At 44.0% G+C, this 25887-nt stretch overlaps 19 non-coding genes across 19 annotated transcripts; 2 read left to right on the top strand and 17 right to left on the bottom strand.

The window, feature by feature from the left end:
- Positions 1 to 421: 421 nt before the first annotated feature.
- TRNAM-CAU (transfer RNA methionine (anticodon CAU)) lies at positions 422 to 494 on the bottom strand. Its single transcript has one exon. It is a non-coding gene; the product is annotated as a tRNA-Met (tRNA).
- Positions 495 to 1977: 1483 nt separating this feature from the next.
- TRNAM-CAU (transfer RNA methionine (anticodon CAU)) lies at positions 1978 to 2050 on the bottom strand. The gene has a single exon. It is a non-coding gene; the product is annotated as a tRNA-Met (tRNA).
- Positions 2051 to 3533: 1483 nt separating this feature from the next.
- On the bottom strand, positions 3534 to 3606 carry TRNAM-CAU (transfer RNA methionine (anticodon CAU)). The gene has a single exon. It is a non-coding gene; the product is annotated as a tRNA-Met (tRNA).
- Positions 3607 to 5089: 1483 nt separating this feature from the next.
- Positions 5090 to 5162, bottom strand: TRNAM-CAU (transfer RNA methionine (anticodon CAU)). The gene has a single exon. It is a non-coding gene; the product is annotated as a tRNA-Met (tRNA).
- Positions 5163 to 6645: 1483 nt separating this feature from the next.
- TRNAM-CAU (transfer RNA methionine (anticodon CAU)) lies at positions 6646 to 6718 on the bottom strand. The gene has a single exon. It is a non-coding gene; the product is annotated as a tRNA-Met (tRNA).
- Positions 6719 to 8201: 1483 nt separating this feature from the next.
- On the bottom strand, positions 8202 to 8274 carry TRNAM-CAU (transfer RNA methionine (anticodon CAU)). The gene has a single exon. It is a non-coding gene; the product is annotated as a tRNA-Met (tRNA).
- A 1483-nt stretch (positions 8275 to 9757) lies between these two features.
- TRNAM-CAU (transfer RNA methionine (anticodon CAU)) lies at positions 9758 to 9830 on the bottom strand. Its single transcript has one exon. It is a non-coding gene; the product is annotated as a tRNA-Met (tRNA).
- A 1483-nt stretch (positions 9831 to 11313) lies between these two features.
- Positions 11314 to 11386, bottom strand: TRNAM-CAU (transfer RNA methionine (anticodon CAU)). The gene has a single exon. It is a non-coding gene; the product is annotated as a tRNA-Met (tRNA).
- A 1483-nt stretch (positions 11387 to 12869) lies between these two features.
- Positions 12870 to 12942, bottom strand: TRNAM-CAU (transfer RNA methionine (anticodon CAU)). Its single transcript has one exon. It is a non-coding gene; the product is annotated as a tRNA-Met (tRNA).
- Positions 12943 to 14154: 1212 nt separating this feature from the next.
- Positions 14155 to 14226, top strand: TRNAA-CGC (transfer RNA alanine (anticodon CGC)). The gene has a single exon. It is a non-coding gene; the product is annotated as a tRNA-Ala (tRNA).
- A 199-nt stretch (positions 14227 to 14425) lies between these two features.
- On the bottom strand, positions 14426 to 14498 carry TRNAM-CAU (transfer RNA methionine (anticodon CAU)). Its single transcript has one exon. It is a non-coding gene; the product is annotated as a tRNA-Met (tRNA).
- Positions 14499 to 15981: 1483 nt separating this feature from the next.
- TRNAM-CAU (transfer RNA methionine (anticodon CAU)) lies at positions 15982 to 16054 on the bottom strand. The gene has a single exon. It is a non-coding gene; the product is annotated as a tRNA-Met (tRNA).
- A 1482-nt stretch (positions 16055 to 17536) lies between these two features.
- Positions 17537 to 17609, bottom strand: TRNAM-CAU (transfer RNA methionine (anticodon CAU)). The gene has a single exon. It is a non-coding gene; the product is annotated as a tRNA-Met (tRNA).
- A 1483-nt stretch (positions 17610 to 19092) lies between these two features.
- TRNAM-CAU (transfer RNA methionine (anticodon CAU)) lies at positions 19093 to 19165 on the bottom strand. The gene has a single exon. It is a non-coding gene; the product is annotated as a tRNA-Met (tRNA).
- A 1483-nt stretch (positions 19166 to 20648) lies between these two features.
- Positions 20649 to 20721, bottom strand: TRNAM-CAU (transfer RNA methionine (anticodon CAU)). Its single transcript has one exon. It is a non-coding gene; the product is annotated as a tRNA-Met (tRNA).
- Positions 20722 to 21933: 1212 nt separating this feature from the next.
- Positions 21934 to 22005, top strand: TRNAA-CGC (transfer RNA alanine (anticodon CGC)). Its single transcript has one exon. It is a non-coding gene; the product is annotated as a tRNA-Ala (tRNA).
- A 199-nt stretch (positions 22006 to 22204) lies between these two features.
- On the bottom strand, positions 22205 to 22277 carry TRNAM-CAU (transfer RNA methionine (anticodon CAU)). The gene has a single exon. It is a non-coding gene; the product is annotated as a tRNA-Met (tRNA).
- A 1483-nt stretch (positions 22278 to 23760) lies between these two features.
- Positions 23761 to 23833, bottom strand: TRNAM-CAU (transfer RNA methionine (anticodon CAU)). The gene has a single exon. It is a non-coding gene; the product is annotated as a tRNA-Met (tRNA).
- A 1482-nt stretch (positions 23834 to 25315) lies between these two features.
- TRNAM-CAU (transfer RNA methionine (anticodon CAU)) lies at positions 25316 to 25388 on the bottom strand. The gene has a single exon. It is a non-coding gene; the product is annotated as a tRNA-Met (tRNA).
- Between the last annotated feature and the right edge of the window lie 499 nt (positions 25389 to 25887).

Raw genomic sequence — 25887 nt, 5'->3', positions numbered from 1 at the left:
GTTCAAATCTGGCTCGAAGGATTTTGTGCTTCGATTTCCATATCTTTCACTTTTATTCAAACAATACCTTCCATTGATTATGATCGAGACTTTGCAGTCCCTGGGTTTCAGGGATTCCTTGCATCCATCAAACAGCTCAAGTGCAAAAGTGGGGATGTAGCTCAGTGGTAGAGCGCATGTTTCGCATGTATGAGGTCCCGGGTTCAATCCCCGGCATCTCCAGGAGCCTCTGTTCCTTATCTTGGCTTTTTTCCAGAAGGCTAGCCTGCCATCATGCAGAAAGAAGAAGTTTGTCATGCAGTTGGGGTGAGAGCCCCACTTAAATAGTCAGACATTTGCTTTGGAAAAATCTTTGAACTAGGCATAGTTTGCGCATTTCAAGAAAATCGGAGAATTTTGCATTCCAAAAGAAGGAAATAAATGCCCTCTCTGAGGATCGAACTCAGGACCTTCAGATTATGAGACTGACGCGCTGCCTACTGCGCTAAGAAGGCTGTATATAGGCATTTGTACATAAGACCATGAAGATCATCCAGGTACAAGGCTGAAGGATTTTCCTGACTGACATTGTATACTGCAGAGTCGAATGGGGTGATGTGGCCGTCGGTTCAATGCAGGGTTTCCAATCATACAGTCAAATCTTGCAGAAGTGGGGATGTAGCTCAGTGGTAGAGCGCATGCTTTGCATGTATGAGGCCCCGGGTTCAATCCCCGGCATCTCCAGACTTTTGCCATGCTTACCTTGGATTTTGGGCAGAAAGCTAGGCTGGCATCATGATGAAGGAAGAGATATGTCCTCCAACCGGGAAGAGGACCCCGCTTAATCTGTCAGACGTTTGCCTTGAAAAATCCCATGAAATGGGGCTATCTCATTTTTGATGATTATAGATCAAAAGAATCCTACTTGTTGAAGACATCAAAGTGATGATTCATCTTGACAACCATAATGCTTTGATGATAGAAATCTGTCGCATCTCTCTTGATCATTGGTAAGGGTTCTTCTTCTAAACCAAAGACTCTTTACAGTAGCTTTTAGAAAAACGGAATATTTTGTTTATCTCAATCACCTTCAATCTACAGATTTTTCCGTTCTCTTTCCTTTTGAAAATGCATCCAAAATGCACGTTCTTGATGCTGGGTGCTTAGTAATGACTCCCATAACTTTCTGTCATTTCTTTCATGGTTCCGCGCAGCCATCCATTTGCCACCAATGCTGCCCAAGGTCTTTGTATCAAAGTTCCTTTCCTTTCTGTAAAATTGAAATTTGGAGCACCCCTGCTTATCCCCAAGCCAAGACAGAACATGAACTTTGGTCTGAAATCCTCCTTTGGGGTGATAAGACGTACCTTACAGTGTGCTCTAAGAACTGGTGACTTTGAGAGGGAGCTGCAGGTAATGTTCATGATTTTCATCGATCTGCTCCTGATCCCCACCCCCACAACCTTTCTTGAGCGAGAGATAATTACAGCGCTGAAAGATACTTCAGCCACTCCTTCGATAGCTCAGTTGGTAGAGCGGAGGACTGTAGCATAAAGTCAGACATCCTTAGGTCGCTGGTTCAAATCTGGCTCGAAGGATTTTGTGCTTCGATTTCCATATCTTTCACTTTTATTCAAACAATACCTTCCATTGATTATGATCGAGACTTTGCAGTCCCTGGGTTTCAGGGATTCCTTGCATCCATCAAACAGCTCAAGTGCAAAAGTGGGGATGTAGCTCAGTGGTAGAGCGCATGTTTCGCATGTATGAGGTCCCGGGTTCAATCCCCGGCATCTCCAGGAGCCTCTGTTCCTTATCTTGGCTTTTTTCCAGAAGGCTAGCCTGCCATCATGCAGAAAGAAGAAGTTTGTCATGCAGTTGGGGTGAGAGCCCCACTTAAATAGTCAGACATTTGCTTTGGAAAAATCTTTGAACTAGGCATAGTTTGCGCATTTCAAGAAAATCGGAGAATTTTGCATTCCAAAAGAAGGAAATAAATGCCCTCTCTGAGGATCGAACTCAGGACCTTCAGATTATGAGACTGACGCGCTGCCTACTGCGCTAAGAAGGCTGTATATAGGCATTTGTACATAAGACCATGAAGATCATCCAGGTACAAGGCTGAAGGATTTTCCTGACTGACATTGTATACTGCAGAGTCGAATGGGGTGATGTGGCCGTCGGTTCAATGCAGGGTTTCCAATCATACAGTCAAATCTTGCAGAAGTGGGGATGTAGCTCAGTGGTAGAGCGCATGCTTTGCATGTATGAGGCCCCGGGTTCAATCCCCGGCATCTCCAGACTTTTGCCATGCTTACCTTGGATTTTGGGCAGAAAGCTAGGCTGGCATCATGATGAAGGAAGAGATATGTCCTCCAACCGGGAAGAGGACCCCGCTTAATCTGTCAGACGTTTGCCTTGAAAAATCCCATGAAATGGGGCTATCTCATTTTTGATGATTATAGATCAAAAGAATCCTACTTGTTGAAGACATCAAAGTGATGATTCATCTTGACAACCATAATGCTTTGATGATAGAAATCTGTCGCATCTCTCTTGATCATTGGTAAGGGTTCTTCTTCTAAACCAAAGACTCTTTACAGTAGCTTTTAGAAAAACGGAATATTTTGTTTATCTCAATCACCTTCAATCTACAGATTTTTCCGTTCTCTTTCCTTTTGAAAATGCATCCAAAATGCACGTTCTTGATGCTGGGTGCTTAGTAATGACTCCCATAACTTTCTGTCATTTCTTTCATGGTTCCGCGCAGCCATCCATTTGCCACCAATGCTGCCCAAGGTCTTTGTATCAAAGTTCCTTTCCTTTCTGTAAAATTGAAATTTGGAGCACCCCTGCTTATCCCCAAGCCAAGACAGAACATGAACTTTGGTCTGAAATCCTCCTTTGGGGTGATAAGACGTACCTTACAGTGTGCTCTAAGAACTGGTGACTTTGAGAGGGAGCTGCAGGTAATGTTCATGATTTTCATCGATCTGCTCCTGATCCCCACCCCCACAACCTTTCTTGAGCGAGAGATAATTACAGCGCTGAAAGATACTTCAGCCACTCCTTCGATAGCTCAGTTGGTAGAGCGGAGGACTGTAGCATAAAGTCAGACATCCTTAGGTCGCTGGTTCAAATCTGGCTCGAAGGATTTTGTGCTTCGATTTCCATATCTTTCACTTTTATTCAAACAATACCTTCCATTGATTATGATCGAGACTTTGCAGTCCCTGGGTTTCAGGGATTCCTTGCATCCATCAAACAGCTCAAGTGCAAAAGTGGGGATGTAGCTCAGTGGTAGAGCGCATGTTTCGCATGTATGAGGTCCCGGGTTCAATCCCCGGCATCTCCAGGAGCCTCTGTTCCTTATCTTGGCTTTTTTCCAGAAGGCTAGCCTGCCATCATGCAGAAAGAAGAAGTTTGTCATGCAGTTGGGGTGAGAGCCCCACTTAAATAGTCAGACATTTGCTTTGGAAAAATCTTTGAACTAGGCATAGTTTGCGCATTTCAAGAAAATCGGAGAATTTTGCATTCCAAAAGAAGGAAATAAATGCCCTCTCTGAGGATCGAACTCAGGACCTTCAGATTATGAGACTGACGCGCTGCCTACTGCGCTAAGAAGGCTGTATATAGGCATTTGTACATAAGACCATGAAGATCATCCAGGTACAAGGCTGAAGGATTTTCCTGACTGACATTGTATACTGCAGAGTCGAATGGGGTGATGTGGCCGTCGGTTCAATGCAGGGTTTCCAATCATACAGTCAAATCTTGCAGAAGTGGGGATGTAGCTCAGTGGTAGAGCGCATGCTTTGCATGTATGAGGCCCCGGGTTCAATCCCCGGCATCTCCAGACTTTTGCCATGCTTACCTTGGATTTTGGGCAGAAAGCTAGGCTGGCATCATGATGAAGGAAGAGATATGTCCTCCAACCGGGAAGAGGACCCCGCTTAATCTGTCAGACGTTTGCCTTGAAAAATCCCATGAAATGGGGCTATCTCATTTTTGATGATTATAGATCAAAAGAATCCTACTTGTTGAAGACATCAAAGTGATGATTCATCTTGACAACCATAATGCTTTGATGATAGAAATCTGTCGCATCTCTCTTGATCATTGGTAAGGGTTCTTCTTCTAAACCAAAGACTCTTTACAGTAGCTTTTAGAAAAACGGAATATTTTGTTTATCTCAATCACCTTCAATCTACAGATTTTTCCGTTCTCTTTCCTTTTGAAAATGCATCCAAAATGCACGTTCTTGATGCTGGGTGCTTAGTAATGACTCCCATAACTTTCTGTCATTTCTTTCATGGTTCCGCGCAGCCATCCATTTGCCACCAATGCTGCCCAAGGTCTTTGTATCAAAGTTCCTTTCCTTTCTGTAAAATTGAAATTTGGAGCACCCCTGCTTATCCCCAAGCCAAGACAGAACATGAACTTTGGTCTGAAATCCTCCTTTGGGGTGATAAGACGTACCTTACAGTGTGCTCTAAGAACTGGTGACTTTGAGAGGGAGCTGCAGGTAATGTTCATGATTTTCATCGATCTGCTCCTGATCCCCACCCCCACAACCTTTCTTGAGCGAGAGATAATTACAGCGCTGAAAGATACTTCAGCCACTCCTTCGATAGCTCAGTTGGTAGAGCGGAGGACTGTAGCATAAAGTCAGACATCCTTAGGTCGCTGGTTCAAATCTGGCTCGAAGGATTTTGTGCTTCGATTTCCATATCTTTCACTTTTATTCAAACAATACCTTCCATTGATTATGATCGAGACTTTGCAGTCCCTGGGTTTCAGGGATTCCTTGCATCCATCAAACAGCTCAAGTGCAAAAGTGGGGATGTAGCTCAGTGGTAGAGCGCATGTTTCGCATGTATGAGGTCCCGGGTTCAATCCCCGGCATCTCCAGGAGCCTCTGTTCCTTATCTTGGCTTTTTTCCAGAAGGCTAGCCTGCCATCATGCAGAAAGAAGAAGTTTGTCATGCAGTTGGGGTGAGAGCCCCACTTAAATAGTCAGACATTTGCTTTGGAAAAATCTTTGAACTAGGCATAGTTTGCGCATTTCAAGAAAATCGGAGAATTTTGCATTCCAAAAGAAGGAAATAAATGCCCTCTCTGAGGATCGAACTCAGGACCTTCAGATTATGAGACTGACGCGCTGCCTACTGCGCTAAGAAGGCTGTATATAGGCATTTGTACATAAGACCATGAAGATCATCCAGGTACAAGGCTGAAGGATTTTCCTGACTGACATTGTATACTGCAGAGTCGAATGGGGTGATGTGGCCGTCGGTTCAATGCAGGGTTTCCAATCATACAGTCAAATCTTGCAGAAGTGGGGATGTAGCTCAGTGGTAGAGCGCATGCTTTGCATGTATGAGGCCCCGGGTTCAATCCCCGGCATCTCCAGACTTTTGCCATGCTTACCTTGGATTTTGGGCAGAAAGCTAGGCTGGCATCATGATGAAGGAAGAGATATGTCCTCCAACCGGGAAGAGGACCCCGCTTAATCTGTCAGACGTTTGCCTTGAAAAATCCCATGAAATGGGGCTATCTCATTTTTGATGATTATAGATCAAAAGAATCCTACTTGTTGAAGACATCAAAGTGATGATTCATCTTGACAACCATAATGCTTTGATGATAGAAATCTGTCGCATCTCTCTTGATCATTGGTAAGGGTTCTTCTTCTAAACCAAAGACTCTTTACAGTAGCTTTTAGAAAAACGGAATATTTTGTTTATCTCAATCACCTTCAATCTACAGATTTTTCCGTTCTCTTTCCTTTTGAAAATGCATCCAAAATGCACGTTCTTGATGCTGGGTGCTTAGTAATGACTCCCATAACTTTCTGTCATTTCTTTCATGGTTCCGCGCAGCCATCCATTTGCCACCAATGCTGCCCAAGGTCTTTGTATCAAAGTTCCTTTCCTTTCTGTAAAATTGAAATTTGGAGCACCCCTGCTTATCCCCAAGCCAAGACAGAACATGAACTTTGGTCTGAAATCCTCCTTTGGGGTGATAAGACGTACCTTACAGTGTGCTCTAAGAACTGGTGACTTTGAGAGGGAGCTGCAGGTAATGTTCATGATTTTCATCGATCTGCTCCTGATCCCCACCCCCACAACCTTTCTTGAGCGAGAGATAATTACAGCGCTGAAAGATACTTCAGCCACTCCTTCGATAGCTCAGTTGGTAGAGCGGAGGACTGTAGCATAAAGTCAGACATCCTTAGGTCGCTGGTTCAAATCTGGCTCGAAGGATTTTGTGCTTCGATTTCCATATCTTTCACTTTTATTCAAACAATACCTTCCATTGATTATGATCGAGACTTTGCAGTCCCTGGGTTTCAGGGATTCCTTGCATCCATCAAACAGCTCAAGTGCAAAAGTGGGGATGTAGCTCAGTGGTAGAGCGCATGTTTCGCATGTATGAGGTCCCGGGTTCAATCCCCGGCATCTCCAGGAGCCTCTGTTCCTTATCTTGGCTTTTTTCCAGAAGGCTAGCCTGCCATCATGCAGAAAGAAGAAGTTTGTCATGCAGTTGGGGTGAGAGCCCCACTTAAATAGTCAGACATTTGCTTTGGAAAAATCTTTGAACTAGGCATAGTTTGCGCATTTCAAGAAAATCGGAGAATTTTGCATTCCAAAAGAATGAAATAAATGCCCTCTCTGAGGATCGAACTCAGGACCTTCAGATTATGAGACTGACGCGCTGCCTACTGCGCTAAGAAGGCTGTATATAGGCATTTGTACATAAGACCATGAAGATCATCCAGGTACAAGGCTGAAGGATTTTCCTGACTGACATTGTATACTGCAGAGTCGAATGGGGTGATGTGGCCGTCGGTTCAATGCAGGGTTTCCAATCATACAGTCAAATCTTGCAGAAGTGGGGATGTAGCTCAGTGGTAGAGCGCATGCTTTGCATGTATGAGGCCCCGGGTTCAATCCCCGGCATCTCCAGACTTTTGCCATGCTTACCTTGGATTTTGGGCAGAAAGCTAGGCTGGCATCATGATGAAGGAAGAGATATGTCCTCCAACCGGGAAGAGGACCCCGCTTAATCTGTCAGACGTTTGCCTTGAAAAATCCCATGAAATGGGGCTATCTCATTTTTGATGATTATAGATCAAAAGAATCCTACTTGTTGAAGACATCAAAGTGATGATTCATCTTGACAACCATAATGCTTTGATGATAGAAATCTGTCGCATCTCTCTTGATCATTGGTAAGGGTTCTTCTTCTAAACCAAAGACTCTTTACAGTAGCTTTTAGAAAAACGGAATATTTTGTTTATCTCAATCACCTTCAATCTACAGATTTTTCCGTTCTCTTTCCTTTTGAAAATGCATCCAAAATGCACGTTCTTGATGCTGGGTGCTTAGTAATGACTCCCATAACTTTCTGTCATTTCTTTCATGGTTCCGCGCAGCCATCCATTTGCCACCAATGCTGCCCAAGGTCTTTGTATCAAAGTTCCTTTCCTTTCTGTAAAATTGAAATTTGGAGCACCCCTGCTTATCCCCAAGCCAAGACAGAACATGAACTTTGGTCTGAAATCCTCCTTTGGGGTGATAAGACGTACCTTACAGTGTGCTCTAAGAACTGGTGACTTTGAGAGGGAGCTGCAGGTAATGTTCATGATTTTCATCGATCTGCTCCTGATCCCCACCCCCACAACCTTTCTTGAGCGAGAGATAATTACAGCGCTGAAAGATACTTCAGCCACTCCTTCGATAGCTCAGTTGGTAGAGCGGAGGACTGTAGCATAAAGTCAGACATCCTTAGGTCGCTGGTTCAAATCTGGCTCGAAGGATTTTGTGCTTCGATTTCCATATCTTTCACTTTTATTCAAACAATACCTTCCATTGATTATGATCGAGACTTTGCAGTCCCTGGGTTTCAGGGATTCCTTGCATCCATCAAACAGCTCAAGTGCAAAAGTGGGGATGTAGCTCAGTGGTAGAGCGCATGTTTCGCATGTATGAGGTCCCGGGTTCAATCCCCGGCATCTCCAGGAGCCTCTGTTCCTTATCTTGGCTTTTTTCCAGAAGGCTAGCCTGCCATCATGCAGAAAGAAGAAGTTTGTCATGCAGTTGGGGTGAGAGCCCCACTTAAATAGTCAGACATTTGCTTTGGAAAAATCTTTGAACTAGGCATAGTTTGCGCATTTCAAGAAAATCGGAGAATTTTGCATTCCAAAAGAAGGAAATAAATGCCCTCTCTGAGGATCGAACTCAGGACCTTCAGATTATGAGACTGACGCGCTGCCTACTGCGCTAAGAAGGCTGTATATAGGCATTTGTACATAAGACCATGAAGATCATCCAGGTACAAGGCTGAAGGATTTTCCTGACTGACATTGTATACTGCAGAGTCGAATGGGGTGATGTGGCCGTCGGTTCAATGCAGGGTTTCCAATCATACAGTCAAATCTTGCAGAAGTGGGGATGTAGCTCAGTGGTAGAGCGCATGCTTTGCATGTATGAGGCCCCGGGTTCAATCCCCGGCATCTCCAGACTTTTGCCATGCTTACCTTGGATTTTGGGCAGAAAGCTAGGCTGGCATCATGATGAAGGAAGAGATATGTCCTCCAACCGGGAAGAGGACCCCGCTTAATCTGTCAGACGTTTGCCTTGAAAAATCCCATGAAATGGGGCTATCTCATTTTTGATGATTATAGATCAAAAGAATCCTACTTGTTGAAGACATCAAAGTGATGATTCATCTTGACAACCATAATGCTTTGATGATAGAAATCTGTCGCATCTCTCTTGATCATTGGTAAGGGTTCTTCTTCTAAACCAAAGACTCTTTACAGTAGCTTTTAGAAAAACGGAATATTTTGTTTATCTCAATCACCTTCAATCTACAGATTTTTCCGTTCTCTTTCCTTTTGAAAATGCATCCAAAATGCACGTTCTTGATGCTGGGTGCTTAGTAATGACTCCCATAACTTTCTGTCATTTCTTTCATGGTTCCGCGCAGCCATCCATTTGCCACCAATGCTGCCCAAGGTCTTTGTATCAAAGTTCCTTTCCTTTCTGTAAAATTGAAATTTGGAGCACCCCTGCTTATCCCCAAGCCAAGACAGAACATGAACTTTGGTCTGAAATCCTCCTTTGGGGTGATAAGACGTACCTTACAGTGTGCTCTAAGAACTGGTGACTTTGAGAGGGAGCTGCAGGTAATGTTCATGATTTTCATCGATCTGCTCCTGATCCCCACCCCCACAACCTTTCTTGAGCGAGAGATAATTACAGCGCTGAAAGATACTTCAGCCACTCCTTCGATAGCTCAGTTGGTAGAGCGGAGGACTGTAGCATAAAGTCAGACATCCTTAGGTCGCTGGTTCAAATCTGGCTCGAAGGATTTTGTGCTTCGATTTCCATATCTTTCACTTTTATTCAAACAATACCTTCCATTGATTATGATCGAGACTTTGCAGTCCCTGGGTTTCAGGGATTCCTTGCATCCATCAAACAGCTCAAGTGCAAAAGTGGGGATGTAGCTCAGTGGTAGAGCGCATGTTTCGCATGTATGAGGTCCCGGGTTCAATCCCCGGCATCTCCAGGAGCCTCTGTTCCTTATCTTGGCTTTTTTCCAGAAGGCTAGCCTGCCATCATGCAGAAAGAAGAAGTTTGTCATGCAGTTGGGGTGAGAGCCCCACTTAAATAGTCAGACATTTGCTTTGGAAAAATCTTTGAACTAGGCATAGTTTGCGCATTTCAAGAAAATCGGAGAATTTTGCATTCCAAAAGAAGGAAATAAATGCCCTCTCTGAGGATCGAACTCAGGACCTTCAGATTATGAGACTGACGCGCTGCCTACTGCGCTAAGAAGGCTGTATATAGGCATTTGTACATAAGACCATGAAGATCATCCAGGTACAAGGCTGAAGGATTTTCCTGACTGACATTGTATACTGCAGAGTCGAATGGGGTGATGTGGCCGTCGGTTCAATGCAGGGTTTCCAATCATACAGTCAAATCTTGCAGAAGTGGGGATGTAGCTCAGTGGTAGAGCGCATGCTTTGCATGTATGAGGCCCCGGGTTCAATCCCCGGCATCTCCAGACTTTTGCCATGCTTACCTTGGATTTTGGGCAGAAAGCTAGGCTGGCATCATGATGAAGGAAGAGATATGTCCTCCAACCGGGAAGAGGACCCCGCTTAATCTGTCAGACGTTTGCCTTGAAAAATCCCATGAAATGGGGCTATCTCATTTTTGATGATTATAGATCAAAAGAATCCTACTTGTTGAAGACATCAAAGTGATGATTCATCTTGACAACCATAATGCTTTGATGATAGAAATCTGTCGCATCTCTCTTGATCATTGGTAAGGGTTCTTCTTCTAAACCAAAGACTCTTTACAGTAGCTTTTAGAAAAACGGAATATTTTGTTTATCTCAATCACCTTCAATCTACAGATTTTTCCGTTCTCTTTCCTTTTGAAAATGCATCCAAAATGCACGTTCTTGATGCTGGGTGCTTAGTAATGACTCCCATAACTTTCTGTCATTTCTTTCATGGTTCCGCGCAGCCATCCATTTGCCACCAATGCTGCCCAAGGTCTTTGTATCAAAGTTCCTTTCCTTTCTGTAAAATTGAAATTTGGAGCACCCCTGCTTATCCCCAAGCCAAGACAGAACATGAACTTTGGTCTGAAATCCTCCTTTGGGGTGATAAGACGTACCTTACAGTGTGCTCTAAGAACTGGTGACTTTGAGAGGGAGCTGCAGGTAATGTTCATGATTTTCATCGATCTGCTCCTGATCCCCACCCCCACAACCTTTCTTGAGCGAGAGATAATTACAGCGCTGAAAGATACTTCAGCCACTCCTTCGATAGCTCAGTTGGTAGAGCGGAGGACTGTAGCATAAAGTCAGACATCCTTAGGTCGCTGGTTCAAATCTGGCTCGAAGGATTTTGTGCTTCGATTTCCATATCTTTCACTTTTATTCAAACAATACCTTCCATTGATTATGATCGAGACTTTGCAGTCCCTGGGTTTCAGGGATTCCTTGCATCCATCAAACAGCTCAAGTGCAAAAGTGGGGATGTAGCTCAGTGGTAGAGCGCATGTTTCGCATGTATGAGGTCCCGGGTTCAATCCCCGGCATCTCCAGGAGCCTCTGTTCCTTATCTTGGCTTTTTTCCAGAAGGCTAGCCTGCCATCATGCAGAAAGAAGAAGTTTGTCATGCAGTTGGGGTGAGAGCCCCACTTAAATAGTCAGACATTTGCTTTGGAAAAATCTTTGAACTAGGCATAGTTTGCGCATTTCAAGAAAATCGGAGAATTTTGCATTCCAAAAGAAGGAAATAAATGCCCTCTCTGAGGATCGAACTCAGGACCTTCAGATTATGAGACTGACGCGCTGCCTACTGCGCTAAGAAGGCTGTATATAGGCATTTGTACATAAGACCATGAAGTACATCCAGGTACAAGGCTGAAGGATTTTCCTGACTGACATTGTATACTGCAGAGTCGAATGGGGTGATGTGGCCGTCGGTTCAATGCAGGGTTTCCAATCATACAGTCAAATCTTGCAGAAGTGGGGATGTAGCTCAGTGGTAGAGCGCATGCTTTGCATGTATGAGGCCCCGGGTTCAATCCCCGGCATCTCCAGACTTTTGCCATGCTTACCTTGGATTTTGGGCAGAAAGCTAGGCTGGCATCATGATGAAGGAAGAGATATGTCCTCCAACCGGGAAGAGGACCCCGCTTAATCTGTCAGACGTTTGCCTTGAAAAATCCCATGAAATGGGGCTATCTCATTTTTGATGATTATAGATCAAAAGAATCCTACTTGTTGAAGACATCAAAGTGATGATTCATCTTGACAACCATAATGCTTTGATGATAGAAATCTGTCGCATCTCTCTTGATCATTGGTAAGGGTTCTTCTTCTAAACCAAAGACTCTTTACAGTAGCTTTTAGAAAAACGGAATATTTTGTTTATCTCAATCACCTTCAATCTACAGATTTTTCCGTTCTCTTTCCTTTTGAAAATGCATCCAAAATGCACGTTCTTGATGCTGGGTGCTTAGTAATGACTCCCATAACTTTCTGTCATTTCTTTCATGGTTCCGCGCAGCCATCCATTTGCCACCAATGCTGCCCAAGGTCTTTGTATCAAAGTTCCTTTCCTTTCTGTAAAATTGAAATTTGGAGCACCCCTGCTTATCCCCAAGCCAAGACAGAACATGAACTTTGGTCTGAAATCCTCCTTTGGGGTGATAAGACGTACCTTACAGTGTGCTCTAAGAACTGGTGACTTTGAGAGGGAGCTGCAGGTAATGTTCATGATTTTCATCGATCTGCTCCTGATCCCCACCCCCACAACCTTTCTTGAGCGAGAGATAATTACAGCGCTGAAAGATACTTCAGCCACTCCTTCGATAGCTCAGTTGGTAGAGCGGAGGACTGTAGCATAAAGTCAGACATCCTTAGGTCGCTGGTTCAAATCTGGCTCGAAGGATTTTGTGCTTCGATTTCCATATCTTTCACTTTTATTCAAACAATACCTTCCATTGATTATGATCGAGACTTTGCAGTCCCTGGGTTTCAGGGATTCCTTGCATCCATCAAACAGCTCAAGTGCAAAAGTGGGGATGTAGCTCAGTGGTAGAGCGCATGTTTCGCATGTATGAGGTCCCGGGTTCAATCCCCGGCATCTCCAGGAGCCTCTGTTCCTTATCTTGGCTTTTTTCCAGAAGGCTAGCCTGCCATCATGCAGAAAGAAGAAGTTTGTCATGCAGTTGGGGTGAGAGCCCCACTTAAATAGTCAGACATTTGCTTTGGAAAAATCTTTGAACTAGGCATAGTTTGCGCATTTCAAGAAAATCGGAGAATTTTGCATTCCAAAAGAAGGAAATAAATGCCCTCTCTGAGGATCGAACTCAGGACCTTCAGATTATGAGACTGACGCGCTGCCTACTGCGCTAAGAAGGCTGTATATAGGCATTTGTACATAAGACCATGAAGATCATCCAGGTACAAGGCTGAAGGATTTTCCTGACTGACATTGTATACTGCAGAGTCGAATGGGGTGATGTGGCCGTCGGTTCAATGCAGGGTTTCCAATCATACAGTCAAATCTTGCAGAAGTGGGGATGTAGCTCAGTGGTAGAGCGCATGCTTTGCATGTATGAGGCCCCGGGTTCAATCCCTGGCATCTCCAGACTTTTGCCATGCTTACCTTGGATTTTGGGCAGAAAGCTAGGCTGGCATCATGATGAAGGAAGAGATATGTCCTCCAACCGGGAAGAGGACCCCGCTTAATCTGTCAGACGTTTGCCTTGAAAAGTCCCATGAAATGGGGCTATCTCATTTTTGATGATTATAGATCAAAAGAATCCTACTTGTTGAAGACATCAAAGTGATGATTCATCTTGACAACCATAATGCTTTGATGATAGAAATCTGTCGCATCTCTCTTGATCATTGGTAAGGGTTCTTCTTCTAAACCAAAGACTCTTTACAGTAGCTTTTAGAAAAACGGAATATTTTGTTTATCTCAATCACCTTCAATCTACAGATTTTTCCGTTCTCTTTCCTTTTGAAAATGCATCCAAAATGCACGTTCTTGATGCTGGGTGCTTAGTAATGACTCCCATAACTTTCTGTCATTTCATTCATGGTTCCGCGCAGCCATCCATTTGCCACCAATGCTGCCCAAGGTCTTTGTATCAAAGTTCCTTTCCTTTCTGTAAAATTGAAATTTGGAGCACCCCTGCTTATCCCCAAGCCAAGACAGAACATGAACTTTGGTCTGAAATCCTCCTTTGGGGTGATAAGACGTACCTTACAGTGTGCTCTAAGAACTGGTGACTTTGAGAGGGAGCTGCAGGTAATGTTCATGATTTTCATCGATCTGCTCCTGATCCCCACCCCCACAACCTTTCTTGAGCGAGAGATAATTACAGCGCTGAAAGATACTTCAGCAACTCCTTCGATAGCTCAGTTGGTAGAGCGGAGGACTGTAGCATAAAGTCAGACATCCTTAGGTCGCTGGTTCAAATCTGGCTCGAAGGATTTTGTGCTTCGATTTCCATATCTTTCACTTTTATTCAAACAATACCTTCCATTGATTATGATCGAGACTTTGCAGTCCCTGGGTTTCAGGGACTCCTTGCATCCATCAAACAGCTCGAGTGCAAAAGTGGGGATGTAGCTCAGTGGTAGAGCGCATGCTTCGCATGTATGAGGTCCCGGGTTCAATCCCCGGCATCTCCAGGAGCCTCTGTTCCTTATCTTGGCTTTTTTCCAGAAGGCTAGCCTGCCATCATGCAGAAAGAAGAAGTTTGTCATGCAGTTGGGGTGAGAGCCCCACTTAAATAGTCAGACATTTGCTTTGGAAAAATCTTTGAACTAGGCATAGTTTGCGCATTTCAAGAAAATCGGAGAATTTTGCATTCCAAAAGAAGGAAATAAATGCCCTCTCTGAGGATCGAACTCAGGACCTTCAGATTATGAGACTGACGCGCTGCCTACTGCGCTAAGAAGGCTGTATATAGGCATCTGTACATAAGACCATGAAGATCATCCAGGTACAAGGCTGAAGTTTTTTCCTGACTGACATTGTATACTGCAGAGTCAAATGGGGTGATGTGGCCGTCGGTTCAATGCAGGGTTTCCAATCATACAGTCAAATTTTGCAGAAGTGGGGATGTAGCTCAGTGGTAGAGCGCATGCTTTGCATGTATCAGGCCCCGGTTTCAATCCCTGGCATCTCCAGACTTTTGCCATGCTTACCTTGGATTTTGGGCAGAAAGCTAGGCTGGCATCATGATGAAGGAAGAGATATGTCCTCCAACAGGGATGAGGACCCCGCTTAATCTGTCAGACGTTTGCCTTGAAAAATCCCATGAAATGGGGCTATCTCATTTTTGATGATTATAGATCAAAAGAATCCTACTTGTTGAAGACATCAAAGTGATGATTCATCTTGACAACCATAATGCTTTGATGATAGAAATCTGTCGCATCTCTCTTGATCATTGGTAAGGGTTCTTCTTCTAAACCAAAGACTCTTTACAGTAGCTTTTAGAAAAACGGAATATTTTGTTTATCTCAATCACCTTCAATCTACAGATTTTTCCGTTCTCTTTCCTTTTGAAAATGCATCCAAAATGCACGTTCTTGATGCTGGGTGCTTAGTAATGACTCCCATAACTTTCTGTCATTTCTTTCATGGTTCCGCGCAGCCATCCATTTGCCACCAATGCTGCCCAAGGTCTTTGTATCAAAGTTCCTTTCCTTTCTGTAAAATTGAAATTTGGAGCACCCCTGCTTATCCCCAAGCCAAGACAGAACATGAACTTTGGTCTGAAATCCTCCTTTGGGGTGATAAGACGTACCTTACAGTGTGCTCTAAGAACTGGTGACTTTGAGAGGGAGCTGCAGGTAATGTTAATGATTTTCATCGATCTGCTCCTGATCCCCACCCCCACAACCTTTCTTGAGCGAGAGATAATTACAGCGCTGAAAGATACTTCAGCAACTCCTTCGATAGCTCAGTTGGTAGAGCGGAGGACTGTAGCATAAAGTCAGACATCCTTAGGTTGCTGGTTCAAATCAGGCTCGAAGGATTTTGTGCTTCGATTTCCATATCTTTCACTTTTATTCAAACAATACCTTCCATTGATTATGATCGAGACTTTGCAGTCCCTGGGTTTCAGGGATTCCTTGCATCCATCAAACAGCTCAAGTGCAAAAGTGGGGATGTAGCTCAGTGGTAGAGCGCATGTTTCGCATGTATGAGGTCCCGGGTTCAATCCCCGGCATCTCCAGGAGCCTCTGTTCCTTATCTTGGCTTTTTTCCAGAAGGCTAGCCTGCCATCATGCAGAAAGAAGAAGTTTGTCATGCAGTTGGGGTGAGAGCCCCACTTAAATAGTCAGACATTTGCTTTGGAAAAATCTTTGAACTAGGCATAGTTTGCGCATTTCAAGAAAATCGGAGAATTTTGCATTCCAAAAGAAGGAAATAAATGCCCTCTCTGAGGATCGAACTCAGGACCTTCAGATTATGAGACTGACGCGCTGCCTACTGCGCTAAGAAGGCTGTATATAGGCATTTGTACATAAGACCATGAAGATCATCCAGGTACAAGGCTGAAGGATTTTCCTGACTGACATTGTATACTGCAGAGTCGAATGGGGTGATGTGGCCGTCGGTTCAATGCAGGGTTTCCAATCATACAGTCAAATCTTGCAGAAGTGGGGATGTAGCTCAGTGGTAGAGCGCATGCTTTGCATGTATGAGGCCCCGGGTTCAATCCCCGGCATCTCCAGACTTTTGCCATGCTTACCATGGATTTTGGGCAGAAAGCTAGGCTGGCATCATGATGAAGGAAGAGATATGTCCTCCAACCGGGAAGAGGACCCCGCTTAATCTGTCAGACGTTTGCCTTGAAAAATCCCATGAAATGGGGCTATCTCATTTTTGATGATTATAGATCAAAAGAATCCTACTTGTTGAAGACATCAAAGTGATGATTCATCTTGACAACCATAATGCTTTGATGATAGAAATCTGTCGCATCTCTCTTGATCATTGGTAAGGGTTCTTCTTCTAAACCAAAGACTCTTTACAGTAGCTTTTAGAAAAACGGAATATTTTGTTTATCTCAATCACCTTCAATCTACAGATTTTTCCGTTCTCTTTCCTTTTGAAAATGCATCCAAAATGCACGTTCTTGATGCTGGGTGCTTAGTAATGACTCCCATAACTTTCTGTCATTTCTTTCATGGTTCCGCGCAGCCATCCATTTGCCACCAATGCTGCCCAAGGTCTTTGTATCAAAGTTCCTTTCCTTTCTGTAAAATTGAAATTTGGAGCACCCCTGCTTATCCCCAAGCCAAGACAGAACATGAACTTTGGTCTGAAATCCTCCTTTGGGGTGATAAGACGTACCTTACAGTGTGCTCTAAGAACTGGTGACTTTGAGAGGGAGCTGCAGGTAATGTTAATGATTTTCATCGATCTGCTCCTGATCCCCACCCCACAACCTTTCTTGAGCGAGAGATAATTACAGCGCTGAAAGATACTTCAGCCACTCCTTCGATAGCTCAGTTGGTAGAGCGGAGGACTGTAGCATAAAGTCAGACATCCTTAGGTCGCTGGTTCAAATCAGGCTCGAAGGATTTTGTGCTTCGATTTCCATATCTTTCACTTTTATTCAAACAATACCTTCCATTGATTATGATCGAGACTTTGCAGTCCCTGGGTTTCAGGGATTCCTTGCATCCATCAAACAGCTCAAGTGCAAAAGTGGGGATGTAGCTCAGTGGTAGAGCGCATGTTTCGCATGTATGAGGTCCCGGGTTCAATCCCCGGCATCTCCAGGAGCCTCTGTTCCTTATCTTGGCTTTTTTCCAGAAGGCTAGCCTGCCATCATGCAGAAAGAAGAAGTTTGTCATGCAGTTGGGGTGAGAGCCCCACTTAAATAGTCAGACATTTGCTTTGGAAAAATCTTTGAACTAGGCATAGTTTGCGCATTTCAAGAAAATCGGAGAATTTTGCATTCCAAAAGAAGGAAATAAATGCCCTCTCTGAGGATCGAACTCAGGACCTTCAGATTATGAGACTGACGCGCTGCCTACTGCGCTAAGAAGGCTGTATATAGGCATTTGTACATAAGACCATGAAGATCATCCAGGTACAAGGCTGAAGGATTTTCCTGACTGACATTGTATACTGCAGAGTCGAATGGGGTGATGTGGCCGTCGGTTCAATGCAGGGTTTCCAATCATACAGTCAAATCTTGCAGAAGTGGGGATGTAGCTCAGTGGTAGAGCGCATGCTTTGCATGTATGAGGCCCCGGGTTCAATCCCCGGCATCTCCAGACTTTTGCCATGCTTACCTTGGATTTTGGGCAGAAAGCTAGGCTGGCATCATGATGAAGGAAGAGATATGTCCTCCAACCGGGAAGAGGACCCCGCTTAATCTGTCAGACGTTTGCCTTGAAAAATCCCATGAAATGGGGCTATCTCATTTTTGATGATTATAGATCAAAAGAATCCTACTTGTTGAAGACATCAAAGTGATGATTCATCTTGACAACCATAATGCTTTGATGATAGAAATCTGTCGCATCTCTCTTGATCATTGGTAAGGGTTCTTCTTCTAAACCAAAGACTCTTTACAGTAGCTTTTAGAAAAACGGAATATTTTGTTTATCTCAATCACCTTCAATCTACAGATTTTTCCGTTCTCTTTCCTTTTGAAAATGCATCCAAAATGCACGTTCTTGATGCTGGGTGCTTAGTAATGACTCCCATAACTTTCTGTCATTTCTTTCATGGTTCCGCGCAGCCATCCATTTGCCACCAATGCTGCCCAAGGTCTTTGTATCAAAGTTCCTTTCCTTTCTGTAAAATTGAAATTTGGAGCACCCCTGCTTATCCCCAAGCCAAGACAGAACATGAACTTTGGTCTGAAATCCTCCTTTGGGGTGATAAGACGTACCTTACAGTGTGCTCTAAGAACTGGTGACTTTGAGAGGGAGCTGCAGGTAATGTTCATGATTTTCATCGATCTGCTCCTGATCCCCACCCCCACAACCTTTCTTGAGCGAGAGATAATTACAGCGCTGAAAGATACTTCAGCCACTCCTTCGATAGCTCAGTTGGTAGAGCGGAGGACTGTAGCATAAAGTCAGACATCCTTAGGTCGCTGGTTCAAATCTGGCTCGAAGGATTTTGTGCTTCGATTTCCATATCTTTCACTTTTATTCAAACAATACCTTCCATTGATTATGATCGAGACTTTGCAGTCCCTGGGTTTCAGGGATTCCTTGCATCCATTAAACAGCTCAAGTGCAAAAGTGGGGATGTAGCTCAGTGGTAGAGCGCATGTTTCGCATGTATGAGGTCCCGGGTTCAATCCCCGGCATCTCCAGGAGCCTCTGTTCCTTATCTTGGCTTTTTTCCAGAAGGCTAGCCTGCCATCATGCAGAAAGAAGAAGTTTGTCATGCAGTTGGGGTGAGAGCCCCACTTAAATAGTCAGACATTTGCTTTGGAAAAATCTTTGAACTAGGCATAGTTTGCGCATTTCAAGAAAATCGGAGAATTTTGCATTCCAAAAGAAGGAAATAAATGCCCTCTCTGAGGATCGAACTCAGGACCTTCAGATTATGAGACTGACGCGCTGCCTACTGCGCTAAGAAGGCTGTATATAGGCATTTGTACATAAGACCATGAAGATCATCCAGGTACAAGGCTGAAGGATTTTCCTGACTGACATTGTATACTGCAGAGTCGAATGGGGTGATGTGGCCGTCGGTTCAATGCAGGGTTTCCAATCATACAGTCAAATCTTGCAGAAGTGGGGATGTAGCTCAGTGGTAGAGCGCATGCTTTGCATGTATGAGGCCCCGGGTTCAATCCCCGGCATCTCCAGACTTTTGCCATGCTTACCTTGGATTTTGGGCAGAAAGCTAGGCTGGCATCATGATGAAGGAAGAGATATGTCCTCCAACCGGGAAGAGGACCCCGCTTAATCTGTCAGACGTTTGCCTTGAAAAATCCCATGAAATGGGGCTATCTCATTTTTGATGATTATAGATCAAAAGAATCCTACTTGTTGAAGACATCAAAGTGATGATTCATCTTGACAACCATAATGCTTTGATGATAGAAATCTGTCGCATCTCTCTTGATCATTGGTAAGGGTTCTTCTTCTAAACCAAAGACTCTTTACAGTAGCTTTTAGAAAAACGGAATATTTTGTTTATCTCAATCACCTTCAATCTACAGATTTTTCCGTTCTCTTTCCTTTTGAAAATGCATCCAAAATGCACGTTCTTGATGCTGGGTGCTTAGTAATGACTCCCATAACTTTCTGTCATTTCTTTCATGGTTCCGCGCAGCCATCCATTTGCCACCAATGCTGCCCAAGGTCTTTGTATCAAAGTTCCTTTCCTTTCTGTAAAATTGAAATTTGGAGCACCCCTGCTTATCCCCAAGCCAAGACAGAACATGAACTTTGGTCTGAAATCCTCCTTTGGGGTGATAAGACGTACCTTACAGTGTGCTCTAAGAACTGGTGACTTTGAGAGGGAGCTGCAGGTAATGTTCATGATTTTCATCGATCTGCTCCTGATCCCCACCCCCACAACCTTTCTTGAGCGAGAGATAATTACAGCGCTGAAAGATACTTCAGCCACTCCTTCGATAGCTCAGTTGGTAGAGCGGAGGACTGTAGCATAAAGTCAGACATCCTTAGGTCGCTGGTTCAAATCTGGCTCGAAGGATTTTGTGCTTCGATTTCCATATCTTTCACTTTTATTCAAACAATACCTTCCATTGATTATGATCGAGACTTTGCAGTCCCTGGGTTTCAGGGATTCCTTGCATCCATCAAACAGCTCAAGTGCAAAAGTGGGGATGTAGCTCAGTGGTAGAGCGCATGTTTCGCATGTATGAGGTCCCGGGTTCAATCCCCGGCATCTCCAGGAGCCTCTGTTCCTTATCTTGGCTTTTTTCCAGAAGGCTAGCCTGCCATCATGCAGAAAGAAGAAGTTTGTCATGCAGTTGGGGTGAGAGCCCCACTTAAATAGTCAGACATTTGCTTTGGAAAAATCTTTGAACTAGGCATAGTTTGCGCATTTCAAGAAAATCGGAGAATTTTGCATTCCAAAAGAAGGAAATAAATGCCCTCTCTGAGGATCGAACTCAGGACCTTCAGATTATGAGACTGACGCGCTGCCTACTGCGCTAAGAAGGCTGTATATAGGCATTTGTACATAAGACCATGAAGATCATCCAGGTACAAGGCTGAAGGATTTTCCTGACTGACATTGTATACTGCAGAGTCGAATGGGGTGATGTGGCCGTCGGTTCAATGCAGGGTTTCCAATCATACAGTCAAATCTTGCAGAAGTGGGGATGTAGCTCAGTGGTAGAGCGCATGCTTTGCATGTATGAGGCCCCGGGTTCAATCCCTGGCATCTCCAGACTTTTGCCATGCTTACCTTGGATTTTGGGCAGAAAGCTAGGCTGGCATCATGATGAAGGAAGAGATATGTCCTCCAACCGGGAAGAGGACCCCGCTTAATCTGTCAGACGTTTGCCTTGAAAAGTCCCATGAAATGGGGCTATCTCATTTTTGATGATTATAGATCAAAAGAATCCTACTTGTTGAAGACATCAAAGTGATGATTCATCTTGACAACCATAATGCTTTGATGATAGAAATCTGTCGCATCTCTCTTGATCATTGGTAAGGGTTCTTCTTCTAAACCAAAGACTCTTTACAGTAGCTTTTAGAAAAACGGAATATTTTGTTTATCTCAATCACCTTCAATCTACAGATTTTTCCGTTCTCTTTCCTTTTGAAAATGCATCCAAAATGCACGTTCTTGATGCTGGGTGCTTAGTAATGACTCCCATAACTTTCTGTCATTTCATTCATGGTTCCGCGCAGCCATCCATTTGCCACCAATGCTGCCCAAGGTCTTTGTATCAAAGTTCCTTTCCTTTCTGTAAAATTGAAATTTGGAGCACCCCTGCTTATCCCCAAGCCAAGACAGAACATGAACTTTGGTCTGAAATCCTCCTTTGGGGTGATAAGACGTACCTTACAGTGTGCTCTAAGAACTGGTGACTTTGAGAGGGAGCTGCAGGTAATGTTCATGATTTTCATCGATCTGCTCCTGATCCCCACCCCCACAACCTTTCTTGAGCGAGAGATAATTACAGCGCTGAAAGATACTTCAGCAACTCCTTCGATAGCTCAGTTGGTAGAGCGGAGGACTGTAGCATAAAGTCAGACATCCTTAGGTCGCTGGTTCAAATCTGGCTCGAAGGATTTTGTGCTTCGATTTCCATATCTTTCACTTTTATTCAAACAATACCTTCCATTGATTATGATCGAGACTTTGCAGTCCCTGGGTTTCAGGGACTCCTTGCATCCATCAAACAGCTCGAGTGCAAAAGTGGGGATGTAGCTCAGTGGTAGAGCGCATGCTTCGCATGTATGAGGTCCCGGGTTCAATCCCCGGCATCTCCAGGAGCCTCTGTTCCTTATCTTGGCTTTTTTCCAGAAGGCTAGCCTGCCATCATGCAGAAAGAAGAAGTTTGTCATGCAGTTGGGGTGAGAGCCCCACTTAAATAGTCAGACATTTGCTTTGGAAAAATCTTTGAACTAGGCATAGTTTGCGCATTTCAAGAAAATCGGAGAATTTTGCATTCCAAAAGAAGGAAATAAATGCCCTCTCTGAGGATCGAACTCAGGACCTTCAGATTATGAGACTGACGCGCTGCCTACTGCGCTAAGAAGGCTGTATATAGGCATCTGTACATAAGACCATGAAGATCATCCAGGTACAAGGCTGAAGTTTTTTCCTGACTGACATTGTATACTGCAGAGTCAAATGGGGTGATGTGGCCGTCGGTTCAATGCAGGGTTTCCAATCATACAGTCAAATTTTGCAGAAGTGGGGATGTAGCTCAGTGGTAGAGCGCATGCTTTGCATGTATCAGGCCCCGGTTTCAATCCCTGGCATCTCCAGACTTTTGCCATGCTTACCTTGGATTTTGGGCAGAAAGCTAGGCTGGCATCATGATGAAGGAAGAGATATGTCCTCCAACAGGGATGAGGACCCCGCTTAATCTGTCAGACGTTTGCCTTGAAAAATCCCATGAAATGGGGCTATCTCATTTTTGATGATTATAGATCAAAAGAATCCTACTTGTTGAAGACATCAAAGTGATGATTCATCTTGACAACCATAATGCTTTGATGATAGAAATCTGTCGCATCTCTCTTGATCATTGGTAAGGGTTCTTCTTCTAAACCAAAGACTCTTTACAGTAGCTTTTAGAAAAACGGAATATTTTGTTTATCTCAATCACCTTCAATCTACAGATTTTTCCGTTCTCTTTCCTTTTGAAAATGCATCCAAAATGCACGTTCTTGATGCTGGGTGCTTAGTAATGACTCCCATAACTTTCTGTCATTTCTTTCATGGTTCCGCGCAGCCATCCATTTGCCACCAATGCTGCCCAAGGTCTTTGTATCAAAGTTCCTTTCCTTTCTGTAAAATTGAAATTTGGAGCACCCCTGCTTATCCCCAAGCCAAGACAGAACATGAACTTTGGTCTGAAATCCTCCTTTGGGGTGATAAGACGTACCTTACAGTGTGCTCTAAGAACTGGTGACTTTGAGAGGGAGCTGCAGGTAATGTTAATGATTTTCATCGATCTGCTCCTGATCCCCACCCCCACAACCTTTCTTGAGCGAGAGATAATTACAGCGCTGAAAGATACTTCAGCAACTCCTTCGATAGCTCAGTTGGTAGAGCGGAGGACTGTAGCATAAAGTCAGACATCCTTAGGTTGCTGGTTCAAATCAGGCTCGAAGGATTTTGTGCTTCGATTTCCATATCTTTCACTTTTATTCAAACAATACCTTCCATTGATTATGATCGAGACTTTGCAGTCCCTGGGTTTCAGGGATTCCTTGCATCCATCAAACAGCTCAAGTGCAAAAGTGGGGATGTAGCTCAGTGGTAGAGCGCATGTTTCGCATGTATGAGGTCCCGGGTTCAATCCCCGGCATCTCCAGGAGCCTCTGTTCCTTATCTTGGCTTTTTTCCAGAAGGCTAGCCTGCCATCATGCAGAAAGAAGAAGTTTGTCATGCAGTTGGGGTGAGAGCCCCACTTAAATAGTCAGACATTTGCTTTGGAAAAATCTTTGAACTAGGCATAGTTTGCGCATTTCAAGAAAATCGGAGAATTTTGCATTCCAAAAGAAGGAAATAAATGCCCTCTCTGAGGATCGAACTCAGGACCTTCAGATTATGAGACTGACGCGCTGCCTACTGCGCTAAGAAGGCTGTATATAGGCATTTGTACATAAGACCATGAAGATCATCCAGGTACAAGGCTGAAGGATTTTCCTGACTGACATTGTATACTGCAGAGTCGAATGGGGTGATGTGGCCGTCGGTTCAATGCAGGGTTTCCAATCATACAGTCAAATCTTGCAGAAGTGGGGATGTAGCTCAGTGGTAGAGCGCATGCTTTGCATGTATGAGGCCCCGGGTTCAATCCCCGGCATCTCCAGACTTTTGCCATGCTTACCATGGATTTTGGGCAGAAAGCTAGGCTGGCATCATGATGAAGGAAGAGATATGTCCTCCAACCGGGAAGAGGACCCCGCTTAATCTGTCAGACGTTTGCCTTGAAAAATCCCATGAAATGGGGCTATCTCATTTTTGATGATTATAGATCAAAAGAATCCTACTTGTTGAAGACATCAAAGTGATGATTCATCTTGACAACCATAATGCTTTGATGATAGAAATCTGTCGCATCTCTCTTGATCATTGGTAAGGGTTCTTCTTCTAAACCAAAGACTCTTTACAGTAGCTTTTAGAAAAACGGAATATTTTGTTTATCTCAATCACCTTCAATCTACAGATTTTTCCGTTCTCTTTCCTTTTGAAAATGCATCCAAAATGCACGTTCTTGATGCTGGGTGCTTAGTAATGACTCCCATAACTTTCTGTCATTTCTTTCATGGTTCCGCGCAGCCATCCATTTGCCACCAATGCTGCCCAAGGTCTTTGTATCAAAGTTCCTTTCCTTTCTGTAAAATTGAAATTTGGAGCACCCCTGCTTATCCCCAAGCCAAGACAGAACATGAACTTTGGTCTGAAATCCTCCTTTGGGGTGATAAGACGTACCTTACAGTGTGCTCTAAGAACTGGTGACTTTGAGAGGGAGCTGCAGGTAATGTTAATGATTTTCATCGATCTGCTCCTGATCCCCACCCCACAACCTTTCTTGAGCGAGAGATAATTACAGCGCTGAAAGATACTTCAGCCACTCCTTCGATAGCTCAGTTGGTAGAGCGGAGGACTGTAGCATAAAGTCAGACATCCTTAGGTCGCTGGTTCAAATCAGGCTCGAAGGATTTTGTGCTTCGATTTCCATATCTTTCACTTTTATTCAAACAATACCTTCCATTGATTATGATCGAGACTTTGCAGTCCCTGGGTTTCAGGGATTCCTTGCATCCATCAAACAGCTCAAGTGCAAAAGTGGGGATGTAGCTCAGTGGTAGAGCGCATGTTTCGCATGTATGAGGTCCCGGGTTCAATCCCCGGCATCTCCAGGAGCCTCTGTTCCTTATCTTGGCTTTTTTCCAGAAGGCTAGCCTGCCATCATGCAGAAAGAAGAAGTTTGTCATGCAGTTGGGGTGAGAGCCCCACTTAAATAGTCAGACATTTGCTTTGGAAAAATCTTTGAACTAGGCATAGTTTGCGCATTTCAAGAAAATCGGAGAATTTTGCATTCCAAAAGAAGGAAATAAATGCCCTCTCTGAGGATCGAACTCAGGACCTTCAGATTATGAGACTGACGCGCTGCCTACTGCGCTAAGAAGGCTGTATATAGGCATCTGTACATAAGACCATGAAGATCATCCAGGTACAAGGCTGAAGGATTTTCCTGACTGACATTGTATACTGCAGAGTCAAATGGGGTGATGTGGCCGTCGGTTCAATGCAGGGTTTCCAATCATACAGTCAAATCTTGCAGAAGTGGGGATGTAGCTCAGTGGTAGAGCGCATGCTTTGCATGTATGAGGCCCCGGGTTCAATCCCCGGCATCTCCAGACTTTTGCCATGCTTACCTTGGATTTTGGGCAGAAAGCTAGGCTGGCATCATGATGAAGGAAGAGATATGTCCTCCAACCGGGATGAGGACCCCGCTTAATCTGTCAGACGTTTGCCTTGAAAAATCCCATGAAATGGGGCTATCTCATTTTTGATGATTATAGATCAAAAGAATCCTACTTGTTGAAGACATCAAAGTGATGATTCATCTTGACAACCATAATGCTTTGATGATAGAAATCTGTCGCATCTCTCTTGATCATTGGTAA

Source organism: Triturus cristatus, chromosome 4_1, assembly GCF_964204655.1.
Source record: "Triturus cristatus chromosome 4_1, aTriCri1.1, whole genome shotgun sequence".
In the NCBI taxonomy this organism is placed as follows: Eukaryota; Metazoa; Chordata; class Amphibia; order Caudata; family Salamandridae; genus Triturus; species Triturus cristatus.
The sequence above is the reverse complement of the archived record's forward strand: the minus strand, read 5'-3'. Positions and strand labels throughout refer to the sequence as shown.